General features: G+C 35.5%; 1 protein-coding gene and 1 long non-coding RNA gene across 7 annotated transcripts in view; one reads left to right on the forward strand and one right to left on the reverse strand.

Annotated features, from left to right (window-relative positions):
• FYN (FYN proto-oncogene, Src family tyrosine kinase) overlaps positions 1 to 22,011 on the reverse strand; it is a 272,216-nt gene that overhangs the window by 105,772 nt on the left and 144,433 nt on the right. The window contains exon 1 of one of the 6 annotated variants that reach the window (XM_051997551.1): positions 5,045 to 5,472. The exons of the other annotated variants lie outside the window; for them this stretch is intronic. The gene's annotated coding sequence lies outside the window, so the exon portion shown is untranslated. Of the gene's footprint in view, positions 1 to 5,044; positions 5,473 to 22,011 lie in introns of those variants that run through there. 6 annotated transcript variants of the gene reach the window in all.
• The window catches only part of LOC127562103 (uncharacterized), a 41,545-nt gene that overhangs the window by 17,338 nt on the left and 2,196 nt on the right, over positions 1 to 22,011 (forward strand). The gene's annotated exons all lie outside the window — the stretch shown is intronic.

The following is a 22,011-nucleotide window of genomic DNA, read 5'->3' on the forward strand; positions in this document are numbered from 1 at the left end:
TGTTATGCAAGTGGGTGTGAAAAGAAGCCACAGGGCTCATCTAAAACAGCTATGGTATTGCTACAATTTTTCTATTGGCTAATTATCATTACCTATATTCCTGCCTCCTAACTCAAACCAATTTCGATAAAATAAAACTAACAGTATATACAGAGAGATTCCTGTCATCACCTTTCCCCTTTCAATTCTCTACTCTTTTTACTACTATAACACTCTTATTTGCTACTTATGTTACTTTGGGCAATCATTTAATCTCTCTGGGCCCTCTTTTCCTCATTTATAAAATGAGGGGGCTGAATTAGATGGTTTCTAAGGCCCATTCCAGTTCTGGTCCTATGATCCTATAACAACATATTCTATGCAAGTAAATCCATATGAATGTCACAAAGAAAACCCTGCAAAAAAAGAGATAGTAAGGAATAACTCATTTAAAATAACTCGGATTAAAATACTTGGGAATAAATCTGAAAAAACAAACCCAGGAATGATATAAAAAAAATTATATGAGAAAACTGTATAAATAAAATCAGATTTAATTAAGTGGAAAAATATTAATTGTCTATGGGTAGGCAGGGCCAATATAATTGTCGTTTTATCTAATCTAATTCATATATTCAATGTCATCCCAATTAAATTACCAAAAAATTATTTTATTGAATTAGAAAAAAATAAAATTCATTTGGAGGAACTAGAACAAGAATATCAAAGGAAATCAGTATCAGATTTTAAACTTATTCTAAGGTAGCAATTATCAAAACTATCTGGTATCTATGGGGAGGAGGAAAACAAAATATACTTTAATGTTTAATCCACATCATTAACATTTTCTTCATCCCTTTATTAAGTCTAAACAACCAACAAAACAATAGACTAAACTCTGATTTTTATTAACAATTGGCTACAAGCCAGCTCCAACACATAAAGTTCCTATAGCAGATTTGTTTGGTGACATGGGCACAGATTGGGAAGGCATCAGTGGGTTGCAGTATGTATCACCAAAACAAATGCCCATAGAGATGATGTCAGAGACTGATTTGATTAATTTTACTACCAATTAAGTTTAAAGTTTGAGAAATAAGATGAATAAAATACAGGGAGTACAGTTATGGCTGATTCTTGGTGTAGTAATACTGGCTCTTTCCTTACAAGTAATGTTAAGTCCTCAGTAGAACAGACACATCCTCATAATGGTCTTTTACAGTGAAGATTTGCAAAAGCACTATCAGTACATCAGAATGGAAAGGATATTTGAGGGATTCTCTCAGATTCATTATTGCCCTTTCAATCCCTGGAGCAGACCTACCTGGCAAAGTCACCTTATTTTAATTCAGACATGTACAGGGCATTTAGAGGGCATTCAAAAGAATAATGAATAAAATCAGGATTTAGATTGGAGAAAATTTTAAACTAATGATGAAACATGTAAAAAGGAAAAAGCTATTTCTAAGGATGGCTTCATATAATTTTAATTTAAAAATATTTTTATTGTCTTGGCATTTGGACTCAATTATAAATGAAAAAGAACAAATAGCTACATTTTGTTCTAAAGCATATCTCTGTACCCTCTTATCTACATTTTTGTGATTCAAGCTTTTAAAAAATTAATCATTTAAGCTGTGATTATAAGCATGTAGAATTTACCACATAGCTCCAAATCATCTGCAGAATCAGACCAACATCAGACATTTGTTTTTTTCTCTCTGTTCCAATTCATCCTCTACTCAACTGTTAAAGTGATCTTCCTTAAAAACCGTGTTATTTTGACTATATCAGTCAAAAAAGTCTATTACCTCCAAGTTACAATATGATATCCTCTGTTTGGCATTTAAGTTCTTTACAACTTAGCTCTTTTCTACCTTTTTGGTTTTCTTAGATTGTACTTCTCTCAATGCACTCTATGATACAGCCACACTACCCTACCACATACAGCTATCCACCTCTGTGTCTTTACATTGGGGAATAGCCATGTATTGGGGAACAGCTATTCCCATGTGCCTGAAATTATCACTTCTGACTCATAGGTTCCCTGACTTCTTTCAAGGAATTCACACCCCATCAGCCTTTCCCTCTGATATTGTTTATTCACTCATTTCAAAAATCATGATTGACTTTTTATGACCAAACTTGGGTTTTTCTTGACAAAAATAGTGGAGTGGCTCTCCATTTCCTTCTCCAGTTCATTTTACATAAACATTACTTCCTATAATCAATTAGGACTTTAAAAATTCTAAATAATGTTTTTAGAAAATAAAATGAAAAGAATCCCACAAAATAGTTTATTGAAAAGGGTTTTGGAATGACAGATGAGGATGCTGAGGGAAACATGTTTAAGTGACTTGCCCAGGATCACATAGCTAGTAAGTGTCTAAGGCCAGAAATTCAGAAGGAGTAAATTCAGAAAGGAGTCTCTTGATTCAAGGCCTGGCATTCTATCCACTGCACCACCTATCTGCACCTTTCACTCCCACCCCTAATATTATCTGCCATCTACTTGGAATGTAATAGGTTATTTACACATTGTCACTTCATTGGAATATCAGTTCCTTGAGTTATCTACTCTAATTTATTTATTCAATGCCATCCAAATTAAATTGGAAAAAAAATTCATTTGGAGGAATAATAACAAGAATACCAAAGGAAATCAGTATCAGATTTTAAACTATTTTTTACTTTTGTATCCTCAGAGCTTAGTGAAATGTCTGGCACATAGTAAGGGCTTAACAAATGCTTGTTGACTGACTGACAAATGTCCTCTGAACTAGAGATGCTTTTAGTCTGAAAACATTACTTCTTATAATCAACTAGAACTTTAAAAGCTCTAAATAATGTTTTTAAAAAATAAAATGAAAAGAATCCCACAAAACAGTTTATAATGTAACAACAGTTTTATGACAATTGAAAAGGGTTTTGGAATAAAATTATTACTGAATTACTACTTCTGTTTCTCTGGAAACTTGCCATTATTGCAAGGGCTAAGAAAAGATTAGATATTACCATCCTGATGGAGTATAAGAATAGGCAGGCTTGCAGGAAACATTGCTTCAAGCAAAATACTAGAAAGATTTGTACTATTTGCTATAGTAAATTATCTGCTAATTTACTTCTTTCTTAGAACATCCCAATAAGCCCACCTCTATAACAGCTGCCGAACCTCAGTGCATATACCTTCATTGTGTTTACTTTGTGTTTCTCCATCAATTTCCCAACTCTATATACCTCCATTAATCATGTCTAAAGACCCTCATTTGATTTTTCTTTCCTTTGAAGCACATAAAAATGTTTAGCTTTGCACAGTGGGATGAGAAGTATCACCTCAGCACTTCTCTCTGCTGAATATTCTCTCTCTTCTGGCTACAAGTAATAAACATTGGCTGAGAAGGCTGACTGAGGAGAGCTACGGCAAGTCTTTGAAGAAAGGGGCTTTCTAATCACGTTATCTCCATCAAGTGGAGAACTGAATAGCAGGTAGCTGGAAAGATAGCACGGCTGTTGTTGGCTACAGCTGAAGCCCAACAGGGGCTTGACATGCAGAAGACAACAGCAGAATTGCAACAACAGGAGAAGGAGATTTTCCTCCATGTATATGCTCTATTCACACTTAGTCTCTGCTGTTATGCTTTTTTGTTCAAGCTGCCTGGACCACAATGCTCTCTATAAATGTTTGCTCATGTATACACATGAAGGTTTCACTTTCCCATGGTACCACTTCTCTTAAGGACTGAATATTTGTAGGAGAAAGAGCTAAATATTATATGGAAATATAATTTTATTGTATTTGTTGTTGTTTACATGTTTTAGGGTCTATATGACTCCATATGGGATTCTCCAGTCATTTTACAGATAAACAGAGGCAAGCAAGTTAAGTGATTTTCTGAGAGTCACATATATATCTGAGGTAGAATTTGAACTCAGAAAGGTGAACCTTCCTGACTCCAAGCTGGTATTCTATTTATTGTGCCATATTTTCTGTGTTAAAAAATACCTTTGTTGTTAAATAATGTTTAATGGAGAAGCACCACAAAGCCCATCAGCTATGGTTTGGAGAGGAGATTCTGACCAATATATAAAGTATTTAACACCAGGGATAGTTGATTGGAGGCCCATGAGAGAACAAGGTGCTAATCACTGCATGAACAACCCAAAAGATCATCCACTGGAATTGTTTTTAGACAGCCACAAGTAGTTCATTCTTGACAACATGGATCTCTCCTGTGGTTCCATGAAATATTATCAGCCCTTAATTTATGTTCCTCCCCACAGGACAGCAGGCATTTCACCATAATAGTGCTGCCATAATCACTGGGTTGGCTAGCAGACTTTTGTAGACTAATAGAGCTTTGGAATCTTGTTTGATCCCGGAGATAGTGGAAAACCGGGTCAGATTCATCTGAAGGTAAAGCTAAACTAGCCTTATCTATCCTTTGCCTAATTTAAGTTAGGGCCAGGAAATAATTAGGCTGGATGCTAGAATTTAACTTAGACATAAAGGAATAGACAATTACAATTACATTCAATAGTCTCAAAGCCAAAAGAAATTTGTATATAGTAACAACAGTATAGTTCAAAGAATAACTATGAACAACTAAGTTATTCTCTTATAAATACTTAAATCAACTATAAGCGACCTATGAAGAAGATGCTAGTTACCTCCAGAGAAAGAACTGATGAGTAGAAATAGGCAAGTTTTTTTCTACATTTGTTTGATTTTACATATCTATATGTGTATAAATATATGTGTGTAAATATACATTTACATAAATATATATATATGTATATATATATACACACACACCCATATATCTGGGTGTGTCAAATGAAGGGGAATTTAAAGAACATAAAGATGTGTGTATGTATGTGTGTGTGTATGTATGTGAGAGAGAGAGAGAGAGAGAGAGAGAGAGAGAGAGAGAGAGAGAGAGAGAGAAATGGCAGTTTTCTCTAGTATGGGGTGGTGAGGTTCACAGAGAAGTAGATTGGGACTTAAAATGTAGCAAAAAATTTAAATTAAATTTTCAGAATTGGTAGGCTAACATTTTTGTAATACCTTTTAGACTTGAGGTTGTACTGATGGCCAGCCCTGAAGATATTGTTCTTCAGTCAGTAGAAGAAATGGGTCTTAGTGATGGCATGGGGAGGAGTCCGGCTGAAAAAACTGTTCTCCATTGGCATACCGGAGTCCTCAAAGTTCCCAGGGTCCTCTCTCATTTTATGGTCAGACATGAGGCAATGGCTGAGTTCAGGTTAATCCACCGAAAATAAGTCAATTTTACATAAGTCTGAAAGTATGGCTGGTTTGTTCAAAGAAAGGGGAATTTTAAAGATATCTCTTTATAAGTCCTCAATTACTCTGTTGAAAGAAGTCTAAAATGTACCTAACTTCTGAGGATGAAGTTAAAGATGAAGAACAGGGAAGAGTTAAGAGAAGGGAGTGATGGTAGAGGATTCCAATTTAAACTGCTCTCTGGAATCTAATTTAAACTGCTTGATTTCAGTGGCAAAAGTCACTTACTAGGGATTATACAGCTGTTCCCTGAAAATATCCCTAAATGAGAGATTTGGAAAATTTTTCCTGCCACCTGACAAGGGGTCTCTTTTCTAGAGTTTCTCATATTCTCTCCTTTCACTTTAATAAAACTGAATCTACCAGTTCATCTCTGGGCCTATGAGGTTTCCTAGCATAGTGAAAAAGAGAATATGGCAGCTCTGAGCAGCAAGGTCATGGCCCAGAAGTAACTGCCCTTTTTGAACAAACAAGCCAGAGGGCAGGCAGGGAGGGCTATAAAGATATCACAAGAAACTCTGGTCAAACTTCATCAAACTGGATTTATAGCGACTCATGGCAAGAGATCATTAATGCTCTGTGAGACTTATTTAAACAGTACATGAAGAGGAAAATTAAGCATTTATTTGAAAACAAGGAATAATAAAGGGTATAAGATCATATAAACCTGAGATAGTAAAAACAAATTTCTACCAACAAATCTTTAAGTTAAAAGTATGAATTGAAAGTCTTACTGTGGGTCATGATTTGTCTCTACAGACAGCTCTGAATTTTGAATAACTAAGGAGAGATGGAAATGATGAATATGAAATGTTACTATATAGCTAAGTTAATGGAAATAGCCATGATTCCTGAGTATAAATAAGCCAAGGGAGATACAAACTTAGAGGCAAGTTATTATTCTTGATTTCTATGCAATGTAATAGTTTGTTAATTAAAGTGTGTGTGTGTGTGTGTGTGTGTGTGTGTGTGTGTGTGTGTGTGTGTGTAAAAGAAAAGATCACTAGTATAGAAATCAGGAAGACATGAGTTTAAATCCTGTTTCTAGTCTTGCCTTAGTTTTCTTATTTGTCAAATAGGGATAATAATGGCTGTAGTGACAAACTGTTAGTTTATTATGATATTATGATATTATTATGAAGATAAAATGAAATAAAATGTTTTTTAAAGCCTAAAGCATCAAAAAAAAAAGTGTTCCAAAAGCTTTCGTACTATTTTGAGTTTTTACTAACTTCATTTTTTAAGCTTTTGTTAAAAGTTAAAGCTTTACTGAGACTTTGGGAACACTATGTATAAATAAATATAAATGATGCTCTAGGTGAGGAGTTCTTAATCTTTTTTTAAAGTTCTGGACCACTTTGATAGGTTGATGAAGTCTATGGATCTCTTTTCAGAATAAGGTTTTCTAAAATGTATAAAATAAAATACCTCCCATCAATTATATTGAAGTGTCATTTCTTCCCAAGTTTATGTATTCTCCAAAATCGGTGTATTATCCTAATCATATTATTAAACAGTAAAGTATATTTAACAAGCTCTGAAAATTTCAAGAATACAGTTAAAAAAAAATCCAAGTCAAGCTAGAATAAGCTGGAACTAGAAGGGATCACCTCGTTCAACCCATTCATTTTATAGGCCATTTGAGACCATTAGGTGACTTTATATAAATCATACATAGATCATACAGCTAACTGATGGTTGAACTGGGACCAGTGGGAGTAGGGAGCAGGGAATAACCATTTACATAGCATCTACTAGGTGCCAGGTATTAAACACTTTATAAATATTATCTCATTCAAGACTCACAATAACTTGCAAAATGGGTACTGTTATTATGCTCATTTTTACAGTTCAGGAAACTGAGGCAAAGGGAGGTTAAGTGTCTTGTCAAGACACACAGCTAGTATCTGAGTGTCTGAGGCTAAATTTGACTCCAAGCCTAACACTCTACCCACTGTGCTACCAGCTGCCTCTCCCAGGAACTCTTCTAAAACTAAGACTGAATAAAAATCTCTAAAGAACTAAATATATATCCCAGATTTAAAATATCTGGAAATTAAAAATAAAATTCATTAACAGAACAGAGTAGAAAACTTAACTGCATTCACTGTAGAAATGCAATGTCATTTAACATTCAATAAACTAAGAAATACCAACAGGATGGGAAGTTTGAAGCTAAGCTAAAGTGTGCTGACTAATGTTACTTACTACCTGAACATGAAACCATAATTTATTATTGGAATGAATGCAATAGCTTGTGATATTGATATCCCAGGGGGCAGATAATTCCTGGCCATCCATGCAAGTTAGCTACAATAAGCTAGCATCATGCCATCTATGAGAAAAGTACAGGAAATGAACCTAAAGCAGAGAAAGTAGGGTCCAGAATTTTAATTGGGACAGGACATTCCTAAGTATCCTCTGTATATAGTGAACATATTTCCTAAATTTTTATGGATAATCTTTACTTCAAGAAAAGAATTTTATTGTTGTTGAATCATTTTCCATAGTGACCAACTCATTTGGGTCACACAAAGTCTTATTTTTTAAACAGAGATAATAGAGTGGTTTACCATTTCCTTTTTCAACTTCTTTTGCAGATGAAGAAACTGGCTCAGACAGAATTCTTGCTCAGGGCCACATAGCTAGTAAGTGTCTGAGGCCATATTTGAATTCAAGAAAATGAATCTCCCTCACTCTAAGCCCATTGATAGAGACATAGAGACATACAGACTGACATAATGTTCCTTTTTTCAAATTAAAAATAGTCTATATGTCTTGATTTTTGTTTTTTGGAAAAGATGGCCACTATATGTATAAGAAAGTTTTTTCATGAGGTTTTTAATTGAACTGGAAGTTATTTTATTTCTAATTTAGAGTGCAATGGAAGGGAGCAAAGTGAATAAATATGTTGGATATTACCTGTCACAAACAGGGTAAGTTTCATCCTTGAAATCAATCTCTGACAACCTATTATGAGGAAGACACTGTTGCCTGAAAGGGCATCTTTATCATTCTACAACACGGTAGAGCATCAGGAAACCACGAGTTCAAATTTTGCTTCCAACATTTACTTTGTAACTGTGGTCAAGTCACTTAATGTTTGCAGTCTTCACCTTCCTTCTTTGAAAAATAGTATAATAATACCTGTTATCCCTACCTCACAGCTAAGTCTCAAATCCATGAAGTATTTTGCAAACTAGAAAGTGCTATATAAAAATGCTTACTTTCATCACCATCTCTGCTTTGGTCTTACTATCTAAATCCAAGGTGAGGGTTAAATTCAATGAGATAAATTCTGGATCCTAGTAACAACAACAACAACAACAACAACAAAAAAAAAAAACATGTAATTTCACCTCTGCATTTGTCTCCTTTTTTCTCACTTTATTCTATGATCCTCTTATTATGTGTTAAGCCTGGTCCCGGTAGCAGCTACATAAATATGAAATCAATGGATCAATCAATAAACAAATAAACAAAGATATTTTCCCTCTGTGATGCTTGCTGGCTGTAGTCTGAAAGGAAAGGCTGTGCTAAGACCATCTAATGTGGATTGGCCCCTCATCACTCTCCTGTCAAGGACAGCTGGCCCCTCCTCTTCTGGAAGCTTATTTCTTGATCACGATCAGCACACAATGTAGCAGTATGTGTGTTTCTCTTTAAAGGGAAGAGGGGGGGAGTGCAATATAGAGATACATATGTATTTTCCCCCTTTTAATCAGGAACCAAACATTATATTTCTAGGAACCTGCCCTCAGGCAGTAGAAGTAGCAATTTTATAATGTAATTTCAGTTATGGGTGTTTATTTTTCCCCTAGTAAATAATTGAAAAGAGAATGGCTTCCCTTCACCCCAGCTATTGGTTTCTTGAAACTAGTATTTTCCTCTCTTATTTATGGCAAATTGTGTAGATGGCACTATAATCATTAAAACATTTTATATTTCTACTGATTTCATGTTCTGCATGTACTGCGGGTCAGATCTCATTCCAAAGAATCCCAAGAGACTGCGGAAATTCCTTTGTCCTTATTGTTGAGGAAGTGGGCCAAACAGGAGGAGAAAAAAAAGAGAGAAAGGTCAAAGCATAGCACGCAGTTGTCTTATGATTAGGCTAGAAAAAGTAGTTGAGGGTCTGAAAGAATAAGAGAAAAAGAGAGGAGACAAAGGGGATAGGGAAATAAAAAGGACATGAGAATCCTTTGGAGACTGGCATCCGATTTCTATTAAAATTTAATTCTAATGGCAGCCCTGCTTTAAGCACAACAGTAGTACCTTTACAGTTTAGAGTGACTAATGTCTTTTTTTGTGGAGAGAACCAGTAGGGTCTGAGAACAGATAGGACCTTAATTGTTCACAGGTCTAAAAAGACCATTTTTCTCTCATTCCCCCAAACACATGTGATCCTGCTCATCAAAGAAATGAGGTAGCCAGAATGACCCTCATGGAGAAATCAACCTAGATTCTGAAGGCAGAAAAATCCCTTTGTAGCTTAACTTCTGAGCTATAGAAGGCTGTGAGAGAAACAAAATTTTACTGTGCACTATTATGCTGGAGTAAGTTCTCAGCCCCCTCCATGCTCACCCTTTATGAATAGTTGGAAAAGCTCCATCTTTGCTTCCCTAGAGGATGGAGCAGCTGCAGCTGCAAATACAGGTTCAGCAGCCGTTATCCTCCCGTTAAATGTTTGCTTTTAAATATTACACTGGCATAACAAAAATAGCTGCCACATTTGTGTGCAGAGAGCTTCTATTTGCATAATGCCCACACCTGTGGGGGGGTAAGGATTTAAGGGAAAAGAGGCTTTAATTCCCATCTTATCGGATTCAGTGGACCATTGCTTATTCCAGAAGGTCCCAATAGACTGATGCAGTACTATGGAGCTCTTCTGCAATACATGTCACATCCTTGGTTTTCATTGTCTATAAGGCAGATGCAGGTAGAGAGATTTTACATTTGGGGAAAACAGAACAGAACAAAAAACAGAAGTAAACAATTTCTCTATGGACATCAAAATTTTCCTGGTCTTTGGGAAGAACACTCAAGGATAGATTTTGCTTTTTTTTATAAAGGATAAAGAATGCTACCAAACTATTTGCTCTCCCAGAGGCACTTTATCCTAGGGGATAGGAGGCTAGCCTAGGAATTAGACCTTGATTCAGGTTCGTTCTCTCTCTCTCCTCTCTATCTCAGTCATACAGAGAAACACTGTGTGATACTGGGCCAGATATTTAAGACAACCCCAAAGACCATAAATTGCTAATATATTGTTGCTAATATTGATCAACCGAGGCAATTTCTACACTGGGAATCCTCCACATTAATTGAATCATTTTCTATTAATAAAATCACAGAATCATATGCTAATATGAAATCTGATCTTCATAGACAATCTTCTGGTCTAGAAACTAAGATCCTGAATTATATATCAGTGGAGTTAATTTTATGACTTTTTTGTCTTGACTTTTTCATCTGTCAAGCAGAGATAAAAATATTTGCCTTGCTTAATTCATGAAGCAACTGTGAGGGTAAAACAAGGATAATGTATGTGAAAATATTTTTTAAAGCGGGGGGAGAATATTTTTAAATTTTGCTTCATGTGTTGCAGTAACCCCCAAATTCATCATCTTAGCAGCCAACCTATGCTAATGAACTAAGGTGGTATCATCTGTTTAATATGCAGCTTTTTTCTGCACCCTGTGCATTAGTAGAAGAGGTACTGGAATGGGAGTCAAGAGATCTGATCTAACAGGCAGTGAAAAAAGAGGCATAAAAGGTTCAAATTCTGCTTATAATATTTACCAAAATCAGTTTTCTCATTTGTAAAATGGAGATAATGATGCATTGTCTGTTTTGAAGCCCAAATAGGCTAATGTTTTTCTAACCTTAGAACATTATATAAATGTCATTATTATTCACTAATTAGGTGCCCTCGTACACTTGATTTCTCTCAGTTTCAAATTCTTCATTTGTAAAATGAGGGAGCTGAGTTAGATCTCTCTGGTCTCTTCTAGATTTAAAACAAATACTATTTACAATTAAAAAAAACAAACAAACAAACCTCAGAAGACAGATCTATAAAGGAAAGATGTTTTTATAATTATAGGTTCCCCCAAATGGACTATATGTGAAGTAATAAGTGACTGATCCAAGTGCATTTCCAAACAGAAGTAACCATATGGAGATGTTGCAGAGATTTTTGTTCAAGCACAGGTTAGACTTAACTTTGATGTTTTGTGATTCTGATACCTTTCATATCTATGCTGAGTCATCACTATATTTTAATTTCTTCTACAAAGACTTTCTAGAGAGATGAGGAAATGGGCCAGCACTAAACAAATAGTACCTGCTTACATGAAGATGATGTGAGCTCATCATTGTGGGGAGCTCTCTGAATGGGAAATCCTTCCACCAATAAAGAAGATAAAGTCCTCTCTAACTTCGCAGTTCTAAAGAGTTGTGTAAGTCATAGAAAAGTGGGTAGATAAATAATAAGAGTCAGGGGTGAGATGTGAAACTTGGACTTTCCGATTCTAACCCCATTGTCTCTTGAACATGTGACAGTTTTAAATTTTAAATGAGGATTAAATTAGACAATTGAAATAGTGGGGACAAATCTGGGAAAGCTTTATAGGTGTGTTTTGCTGTTAGAAAATATTCTGTACAAAAATCTGAACTTAGAATATATACATTTACTTGCTAAAGGATTCACACCAGGACATGATCAAATAGGAAGGACTCCTTGTTTCCTATTTAGAATAGTATCCAAATTAACAAAATTTGCTTTACCCTGAACTTTCAAGGATCTCATCTATCACTAAAAGTAGGCACTCCAGGAGGTAAGGAAAACAGGTTGTAAAATTTAAAAACACTATAAAAATGTAAGTTATTACTATTAAACCAGCTTAATTCATTCCATAAGGAGCAATCTAAGAATAGGCTTGGCTAAATTCACTTACTTTGGTAGGTACTATCTTTATACAATAGGAGAATAACATAACAAAATACCAAGACTGGATATAAAATGAAGAGGCAAATGTGACTATAAAAACTTTTTTTTTTTTCCCCTCCATGAAACAATGTCCTCTCTGGCTCTAGGGCTCTATCCTATATGCATCCTTCTCAAGCACAAGATGGATGCATCCTCCATAGGTTCAGTTATATTAGGGAAGAATCCCCTCATTCTCAAGTGTCTTTTTGAAATCTGTATAGAGAAGCAGAATAGAAGGAAAACAACTCCTAAGAGGGAATCACAGGTTCATAGAGTTAGAATTAGAAAGGACCTTAGAAGTTGTCCCATCCAACTTCTTTTATTTTTGCCTCATTATTCCTTAGACAAGGAAACAAAGGCATTGAAAAAATTAAGTGACTTGTGTAATTCATCTTAGGCTGGATGTGAAAATGCATTTTAGTCTTTATAGCCCCAGCACCTGACACACTGCCTGTTCACACAGTAGGCCCTTAATAAAGTTTGTTGATTGAATTACTAAAAAGAAAAATCAGGAAATATTTCAGATGCTGCCAGATTTAAAGGTGGGGCATTGAAAAATCCCAATAAAATCAGAATAAGTTCCAAAGATCTGAAAGGACATAAGAACTGCTTTCTAACTGCTTTCAAAAGAGTAAGCATTTCAATCCACAAGAGACATGATTGTGGGTAAACAGATAAGAGAAGGTAAGGATTCGAAAGCCAGTTATATTCAAAACCCAGAGCAATTCACCAATGACAGAGCCTGAGAAAAACGCCAGGAGGTCAAGGTTCATGGAAATGTCACTTGTATCATTATAGTTTCTCCAGATCCGGGAAGGACAGTTTTATTTTGTTACATGGGAAGTGGAAACACGAACCTCAAAAAGAGCTAAATTTGTACATAGAACAATTCTTGTTTATGTCATGGATTCTTCTGGGAGTCTGTTGATACCTACGGGCCCCTTCCCATAATGTTTTTAAGTGCATAAAATAAAATTTAAAGGATTACAAGGGAAGCCAATTATATACAGTTATTAGAACAAAAAAAGTTCAGTCATATTAATTATAAAGCTTGTTCTATGTGCCAGGCACTATGGAAAGCACTTTATCAATATTATTTCATTTGATTCTCACAACAATACTAACCCCTAACATAGAAAAGATTTTAGAGAAAAGCAATTTGAAATGCTTTAGGATTCTGGTCAATAAATACTTTGATAAACCTTGAGTCCAAAAAGATAAAGATGAAAAAGGTTAGAGATATGATAAAAATTCAAGAGAATATATTTTTAGACATAGACAATGTTGTAATTTGTTTTGCCAGACTATATATGTGATAAGGGCTTTCTTATTTTTAAATTGTTCAGTGAGGGAAAGGGAGGAGGAAGAGGGGATGGTAGTACACTATAAAAGAAAACACCATGTTTTGAAAAATAATAGTTAATGTAATATCTACTTTTATTATAAATTCATATTCTATTGAATATATATAGAGAGGGGGGTGATGGCAGCTAGGTAATATAATGGATAGAGTACATAGAGACTTGAGTTCAAATATAACCTCAAACATTTAGCTGTATGACCTCAGTTTCCTCATCTACAAAATGGGAATAATAATGGTACCTACCTCACAGGATTGTTATGAGGATTATATAAGATAATGATTGGAGCTTTTAGCACAGTGCCTGGCACACAATAAGCACTATATAATTGTTAATTATGTATATATATATATAAAAAATGTCATGACCTGATATTATATTGTACCATATTATGTCATATCATATTATAATACATCATGTCATGTTATATGGATCATATAATATATCATGTCAAGTTATAGCATCTTATATTATGTCACATTGCCTCATATTATACTATTGTGAGGTAGCTTGGTGGTGAAGTGGAAAGAATTAATTGGAATCTTGTTTCAGTCAAGTAACCTTTTTATGCCTCACTTTTCTCATTGTAAAATGGGGATAATGAAAAGCACTAACTCCAATCATAGTTGTGAGCATCAATTGAGTTAACAGATGATAAACTTTAAAGCTATCTACAAATGCTATTATTATTGTTATTTAAAGATTAAAGGTTGGTTTTGTATATTAACATTCTTTTCCATTATTATTTATTGAACTCTTTCATTTACTCTGTGTTCTAGCCTGCACTTTGCTGGGTCACAACTAGCTGATTCCCCTAGTTTTCTTCAAGTCTAGGGGAATCTCCTGATCCTGTGTTAGTTGTTAGTACTCTCCTCCATGTCCCGGGGTACTTATTTTGAAAATGTTTTATATTTCCATATCTGTGAGGATTCTATATTTCCCTAGTAAAGTATAAGCTCTTTGAGAGGATGGGAATTTGTATTTTAAATCCCCATTATCTAATAGACTGCCTGATACAAAACTTAAAAATAGTTGCTGATTGATTCACATTGACCAATTGTTTGACTTTCTCAAAACATTTGATAGATGCTGTTATGTTATCATCAGATTTTTGACGCATAACCAGGTATTTAATAAATATTTGTTGATTGATATCTATGTAACAAAGTATTATTGTGTCATAAAAATGATAAATATGAATACAAAGCAATAAAGAAAGAAATTTACATAAAGTAATGCCAGAGGCCCAGAATCAGGACAAACACAGATTAATAAGCAACAAAATTTTAAGTACATAAATGGCAAAGGAATCACAGGAAATAAGCAATTATTTACTATTTTTAATTCCCTTTTAGCCAATTCTAAGTAGTTTAAGTGAAGCCTTTTTTTTTTTTAAAGATTTTATTTTATTCCTTATTTTTCTCATTTGATTGTTTGGGATATGCTATGTAAATTGTAGTTTAAAATAGCAAATACCTTTTTTTTGCAGTTTCTCACTTCCATTTGAATTGTGTTTTAGGAAGATTCTGAAGATCATTTGGAAGGAGAAGATATCAGACATCCAGGTCCTTTCTCAAACTAAACTCTATTGCAATTTCATTTTACTGGCCACATTGTTCAAATATCAGATGTACACTTGCTTAGGGCAAAGGCTCTACATAGTGGTCAGAAAAAGTAATGCAAGGAAATTCTCAAGGTCATCCTCAAGAACTTTAGAACTGATGGCATGATATGGGAGACACAGGCATAGGACTGCCCAGCATTTCGTTCCCTCAACAGAGAAAGTGCTGTGCTCTCTGAGGAAAGTAAAATTGAATTAGCTCAGAAGAAATGTGAGATGCAGTTACCAGAGTCCAACCCAAAATTTCACAGGGACTATTTGTGTCCGACCTATAGCAAAGCATTCCTCGCTCATATTGGTATTGGTCTGATCAGCCACAGTCAGCCACACTAACTTGATTCTAACATAGTATTGTTGTTTTGATTCTCTTTAAGAACAGAGGACAACAACTAACCATTCCTTATTTTTCTCATTTAATTATTTTTGAGAGATGCTATTCAATTAGTATTAAAAGAAAAGTTTTTTATAAAGGAGAAAAAGCTTCATTTTTTTTCTTCTTTTGCATAATCTCAATTTATCCTGGAAATGAGGGACTGTTAGATTTTCATGATTATACCAAAATATCTGAATCAATAATTCTCTTCATCATTGCTGACTGCCTACCCTTTTTTGTTGGATTACTTATTCCGGTTCAAATGGTCTCATTGTTACATGGTTTGAAGACACACACTGAAAAAATAAAACTCCCTGCTTTGTGAAAGTTCTGATTTGATTCCAAGCCTGTTGGATAATGTGCTTTAAAAAAATCTGGCAGGCTTCTTGCTTTCCTTGGGGATTTTCAGGCTTTCAGAAACAACGCACCCAAGGTGCTCTTTGGCTGCCTCATTTTTCTGGAGCAGCTTCTTAGTAAATGACATCTTAACTTTTACATCACATCATTGCTATTCCTTGGGCTACCATAGTCTAAAGGGACTGGGGGAGGACAGGACTCATAAACAAACAGAAAACAAAATGACTTTCTTTGATTTCCCTATTTACATATCTTAAAGCCACACATTTCAATCAGGTCAGAACAGGAGATGCTGCTATTGAGTATTGTATCTAATGTGAAATGTAATGATTTCTTAGAAGATGGCTAATTAGATCAACTTGGGCTACAGCTGGTGGAATCCATATTAATTCAGATAGCAGTTACAGTAAAAGACTTCTCATAAATAAGAACCATTCAGAATACTATCCGCAGGAAACAGCTGCAGCTGGCAAGTGAACTTTTGACATCCAGGAAGTGTAGAAGTGTACAGAGGAAGGCAAGAAACTTAATGGATCACACACTGCAGCTTTATCTGAGCCAGGGCTTGGACTCTCTATTCGAGAGTGTAATTTTGCAAAAGATTTATATGTCTTAATAAGTATTGCTGATATCAGGTGAGTTTGCTTGGAAAAACAACTTAGACTGCCAGAGTCAAAGGTCCTAGGTTCAAATCTGCTACTTGTTCGGTTACACCTGACTCTTCATGACTCCACTTTGGGGTTTTCTTGACAAAAATACTCAAGTATTTTCCCATTTCCTTCTCTAGTGGGTCAAGGCAAACAGGCTAACTGACACAGCTAGTGAGTGTCTGATCACATCTGAAGTCAGGTGTTCCCGACTTCCACTCCAGCACTCTTTCCATTGAGCCACTTCGCTGCCACCATTTAATCATCTGACTTTGGGCAAATCACTTCAACTCTCTGGGATATTTGCAAATATTTGTTGGATTGATGGGGTTTTTAACTTAGGGGCTCTGAACATTTTTTAAAAATTAACTTTATTTCAATAGAGTTTGTTTTATAATTCATGCATTTAAAATATTATTCTGATAAGGGATCGACAACTTCATCAAAATGTCAAAGGGAATCCACAACACAAAAGTTAAGAAAGGCTGGATTAGATCACTTTTAAGACTGTGCCATAGATAAAGGGGAGTGTGTGTGTATGGGGGGAGGAGGGGATGTGTGTAAGAAAGGACTGTGCTGGCATGCTAAACTGTTAAAAGATTTTTCTTAAGGTTTTATGCTTAGACTCGGGCTTTTTAAAATTTTCCCACTCATCATGATCCCTTTTTGCTTGAGAAATTTTTATGTTACCCTGGATAAATAGGTACCAAAAATGGGCATACAAATTAAACATTTACTGATAATAAATCACAATTTTGTGACACCCACATTCATAAGATTACAACCCACAGTTTAAGAAGCTGGACTTTAAAGTATATAGTCAGAGCTATTCAACCAAAGAGAACAAAATCTTAGCACAGATTAAGTTTATAAAGTGATGATCTTGTTGTAAGTAAAGGAATGAAAGGGGCTACTAATAAAATAAGGTCAGTAAGATGTGAAGATTATATAACAGAACAAAAATAGTAATGCACAATGGAAGAGCACTTACTTTGGAACTAGAGAATCTAGATTCAACTCCTGCCTGTAATATTATCTATGTATCTCCTATGCAAATCAAGATCTCTGTTTGCCTTAGTTTTCTCATCTGTAAAATGGGGATAATAACAACTATCCCCCTGGATTGTTGTGAGGTTCAAATAAGACTTGACTGTCAAGCTCTTAGCACAGTGTCTGGTAAGCATTCTACAAATATTATAATTCTCATTATTATTATTATTATTGGGCCTGAGTTTTGTCATCTCTAAAGACAGGATGACTGGAGATGGCCCTGTATGCAGTAGGAGACCTTGACCTTTTAAAACCAAAGTCTTTAACAGGTTTCAGTTTGAGTCAGACTAACAATCAGTGATTAAGGCCAGGCAATGATGCAGAGAATGGCTTCTTTTATCTAGTCAAAATAGAAAAAAATCAAATTGAGAGAGGAACCAAAAAACAGGTCTTCCTACCCCTTAGCCCAATATTCTGTCCATCATGTTAGGTTGCCTTCTAAGTAACTTATGGTTTAAGAAAAGTAAGCTAGATTTCTTTCTTAAGGGCCATACATTAAACCAAAATCACTCTGATTCCCATCAATTCCTATTAAGCTCCTTGAAGGGAGGGACTTTCTACAGATGATGAAACTGAGGTGCAGAAAGGTTAAGTAATTTGTGGCCACACAACTTTGTTGGAGAGGGATTTAAATACTGGCCTGATTAGGCTAAAATTTTAATGCTCTTTCTATTATGTCTCATTATTTCTTATGACATGCATATAAGAAGTGAAAGCTCTAGATTGTGAGAGAGATAAAAGATGTACAGAAGGACATCACTCATGTGCACAAACCGTTCAGAGATTCAGAGAAAGAGCTTCTATCTTTATTATATCCATTACAGTACAGATAGCCCTTCTCTAGTGCTTTTATAGAAAATTATAGACAAAAATGAATCCATCACCATTTATTGAGGGAGTGTAATGTTCTCTTCTCTAAAATATAATCGTTCTCTGGGAGCAGATTTCTTGGGGGGCTTCTGGGAGCAGCCTTCCTTTCGATTCAATGTAATAATCACCTCAAATGCAGCCAGGAATTAAAAGTTCAATCCTTTATTGTCTCCTTCAAAATAGCCCAGTTAGCTTTCTTAGAGGCCTATCTCTCTCCTTGGTTCTGAGAGCTCTTGCCGCTAGTCCTTTGCCTCTCCAGCTTCAGCCCCTAGCTCCCTCTGAATGTCTCCAGCCAGCACAAAGGTGGAAGATAGAATGACCTGTCTTGCCTCCTAGAGTGGTCTCTTCCTCTTGTGGGCTTGTCCTTCTCACTTGAGAATCTCCCAGAGTGCCTATCAATTCTAGTGATTTAGCACCTTGTAAGAATCATAGCAAGGGAGGATTTTGTGTCAGGCACTTTGAGCTACAGAGACAGAAATAAAACTTGCCTCTGTCCTCTAGCAGTTTACATTTCACTGGAGAATGGAGACAACATGTATTTAACAACAACAACTAGCATTTACATAGCAAGACTTGCAAAGTCCTATACAAATATTATCTTATTTGATCCTTAAAACAATGCAAGGAAGTAGATGCTATTATCCCAATTTTACTGATGGTAGAACTTAGGTCGACAGAGGTTACATGACTTGCTCAGGATCATATAGCTAGGAGGTGTCTGAAACTGGATTTGAACTTCCTGATAGCAGATGATCTTCCTGATACCAGGTTCAGTATTCAATCTACTGTAATACAGATAGCCTGTCTTATAAGTATATATAATATTAATATAAAGTTGTTTGGGGAATTAAGTGGGAAGGATTAGGAAAGATATTATATGGAAGGTGATTTAATTTTGTTTTGTGATTTTTTTTGGGGGGGGATGATTTGGGCAATTGGGGTTAATTATCCAAGGTCACATGGCTAGTAAATGTCTGAGGCTGGATTTGAACTTAGGTCCCTCTGACTCCAGGTACAATGCTCTATTCACTGTACTATTTAGCTGCCTCAATTTTTTTTTTTGGGGGGGAAAGGGGGGAAGAAAAAGAAAAGAGGTACAGAGGAAGATATGCCAGGCACAGGCACAGGCAATGCCAAGTGGCTTAGAAGGGAAATGGACTGCAGTGTATGAGATCTGTCCGTGTATGTGTATGTGTATGTGCCGTGTATGATTCCTCTCATAGGAGAGGGATGGGGCTGGACCTCAAGTGTATGCGAAGGGGAATAATGTGTAACCAGATTTGAAAGGCGGATTGAGGCCAGATTGTGAAGGGCTTTAAAAGTAAACAAAAGAGCTTATATTTGACCCTAATGGCAACAGCAAACTATTGAAGCTTATTGATTAGGAGAGCGTTATGGCAAGCATTGAGGTTTAGGAAAATCACTTCTGCAGTTGTGTACAGGATAATTTGGAGTGGAGTGAGACTTAAGATAGGGAGATCAATGAACATGGATTTACTGATGGAAACAGTATGACACCAATGAGATCAGGCCTACTTAATTATTGAAGTATCCTCAACATTACAAAGATATATGCTTTTATTTAAAATGCACAGATCTAAGCTCCCCTTAGAAACTGATCATGGGGCTTTTGTAGCAAAATTCTGGATTTCAAATGACAACATCATAATTCAGCAGGGGAAAAAAATGAATATCTCTTAATACATATACCAGGAATTTAATAAATAACAAAACAAAAAAGATTCTAAAGCATCCTAAAAAATTAGAATAGATCAATTTATTTTTTGTTCTAGTTTTATTTTTTTTCCCTTTTGCTTTTCAAGGATAATTATTTGTTGAAAACATTCTGGTCTGCCAGGCAAATTACATAAAGCTTAGAGCATTTGCAAAGTTCAACCATGTTTTTAAAGGGTGAAGAAAAAAAAAAGGTAACAAAGAAACCAAATGACAGGCTGCATTTCAGCATGAAATGTTCTCTAATTTGGGATTTGTTTTTACACTTAAGAGTCTACTAAAACAACAATATCATAAAGTGTGATCAAAGATTATATCATGGAGTCCAAAACTGAGCAATGACCTTGAGAGGTCACTTGTGGAAGATGTGACCCAATATAGATTTCTTAAAGTGTCTACATTTGAAGAGCTTCAGAAAACCGTAAAACTAGAAATTCCTCTATCTGTAGTCCTCACTCACATATTTTTTCTCTTATATTTTAAATACTTCAAGGTATCAAACTTCAGCCTGATCTCCTGTTCGGCAACTAGTGGCCATATTTTGCATGCTCACTTTTGTTAAGTCTGAAACCATTTAACTTGTAGACTGACTTCAACAGCCATCTATAACCAGCACAATTTCTGCCCAAAACACGGAAAGAACCAGACCAAGGCCTTTAGGGATGGATTCAAGCTTCACTTATGTATTGTTACTAAACAACAATAACAAAAAGTATTGATAAGGGAGATGAATCTTTGTAGATCCTTAAAATAGATGGGGAGGTGGGGCTGGGGAAGAGGAACAGGAGGTAAGGAAAAGGCTCAGAAATCAAGGCTATGGGAACTCCTATCACCTCATTAGTATGCAAGACCAATTGGAAATTTGGTTCAAATCACTGAAGGAAATAGTTGTGGATCTCAGCCTTTTGAAAAAGGATCCACTCTTTCAAAAGCCTTATTCTGAAGAAAAACAAAAGGGGATCTTCAAAAGCATTGAGTCATCAAAGGTGAGGAGACTTCATATTGAAGTTTTGGGGTGGAGGAAGCAAGGAGATTAGTTGTTATATAAACAAATCTTAGTATCAGTCAGTTCTTCAAGATAAGTTTTACTAGGGAATGAAAAAAATGACTTTGTACTCCACCCCACCCCCCCAGCATACCCCTCTGCTGCTATCTGAAGAACAACATTTAAGAAAGAAAGAATTGGCCAGGAACTAAAAACTTACCTATAAGTCTAGAGAAGACAAAATATATAAAATAATTTTGATACAAAAGACAATTATTAGATGCCACTGGGGATAGCTATAGGTACTAGAAATATGCTTTCACAGGTATAGGTAACTCCCAGATGAGGAAATACCCACTACCAATGAGATTTATATCTTTTCTGTAGTTCTATATGAGTCTTACAAAAAAGAGAGAGAGAGAGAGAGAGAGAGAGAGAGAGAGAGAGAGAGAGAGAGAGAGAGAAAGAAAGAAAAGAAGAAAAAGAAAGGAAGAAAGAGAAATCTACTAATAAGTTTACTAGAATAACCTCAGACACTCTTTCCTTAGCATTTTGTATTTTGAATCTTTTGTCTTTCTCCAGTTCAGCCTTGTTCCTGTTGAATGAGTATGAGTGTGTGTGTGTGTGTGTGTGTGTGTGTGTGTGTGTGTGTGTGTGTGTGTGTATGTGTGTGTGCAGAGGAGAGGAGGGGGAGCCAAAGGGGAAAGGGAGTCTGGTGAGCATAATACATATTAATACATC

This window comes from Antechinus flavipes, chromosome 4 (assembly GCF_016432865.1).
Source record: "Antechinus flavipes isolate AdamAnt ecotype Samford, QLD, Australia chromosome 4, AdamAnt_v2, whole genome shotgun sequence".
Taxonomy (NCBI): domain Eukaryota; kingdom Metazoa; phylum Chordata; class Mammalia; order Dasyuromorphia; family Dasyuridae; genus Antechinus; species Antechinus flavipes.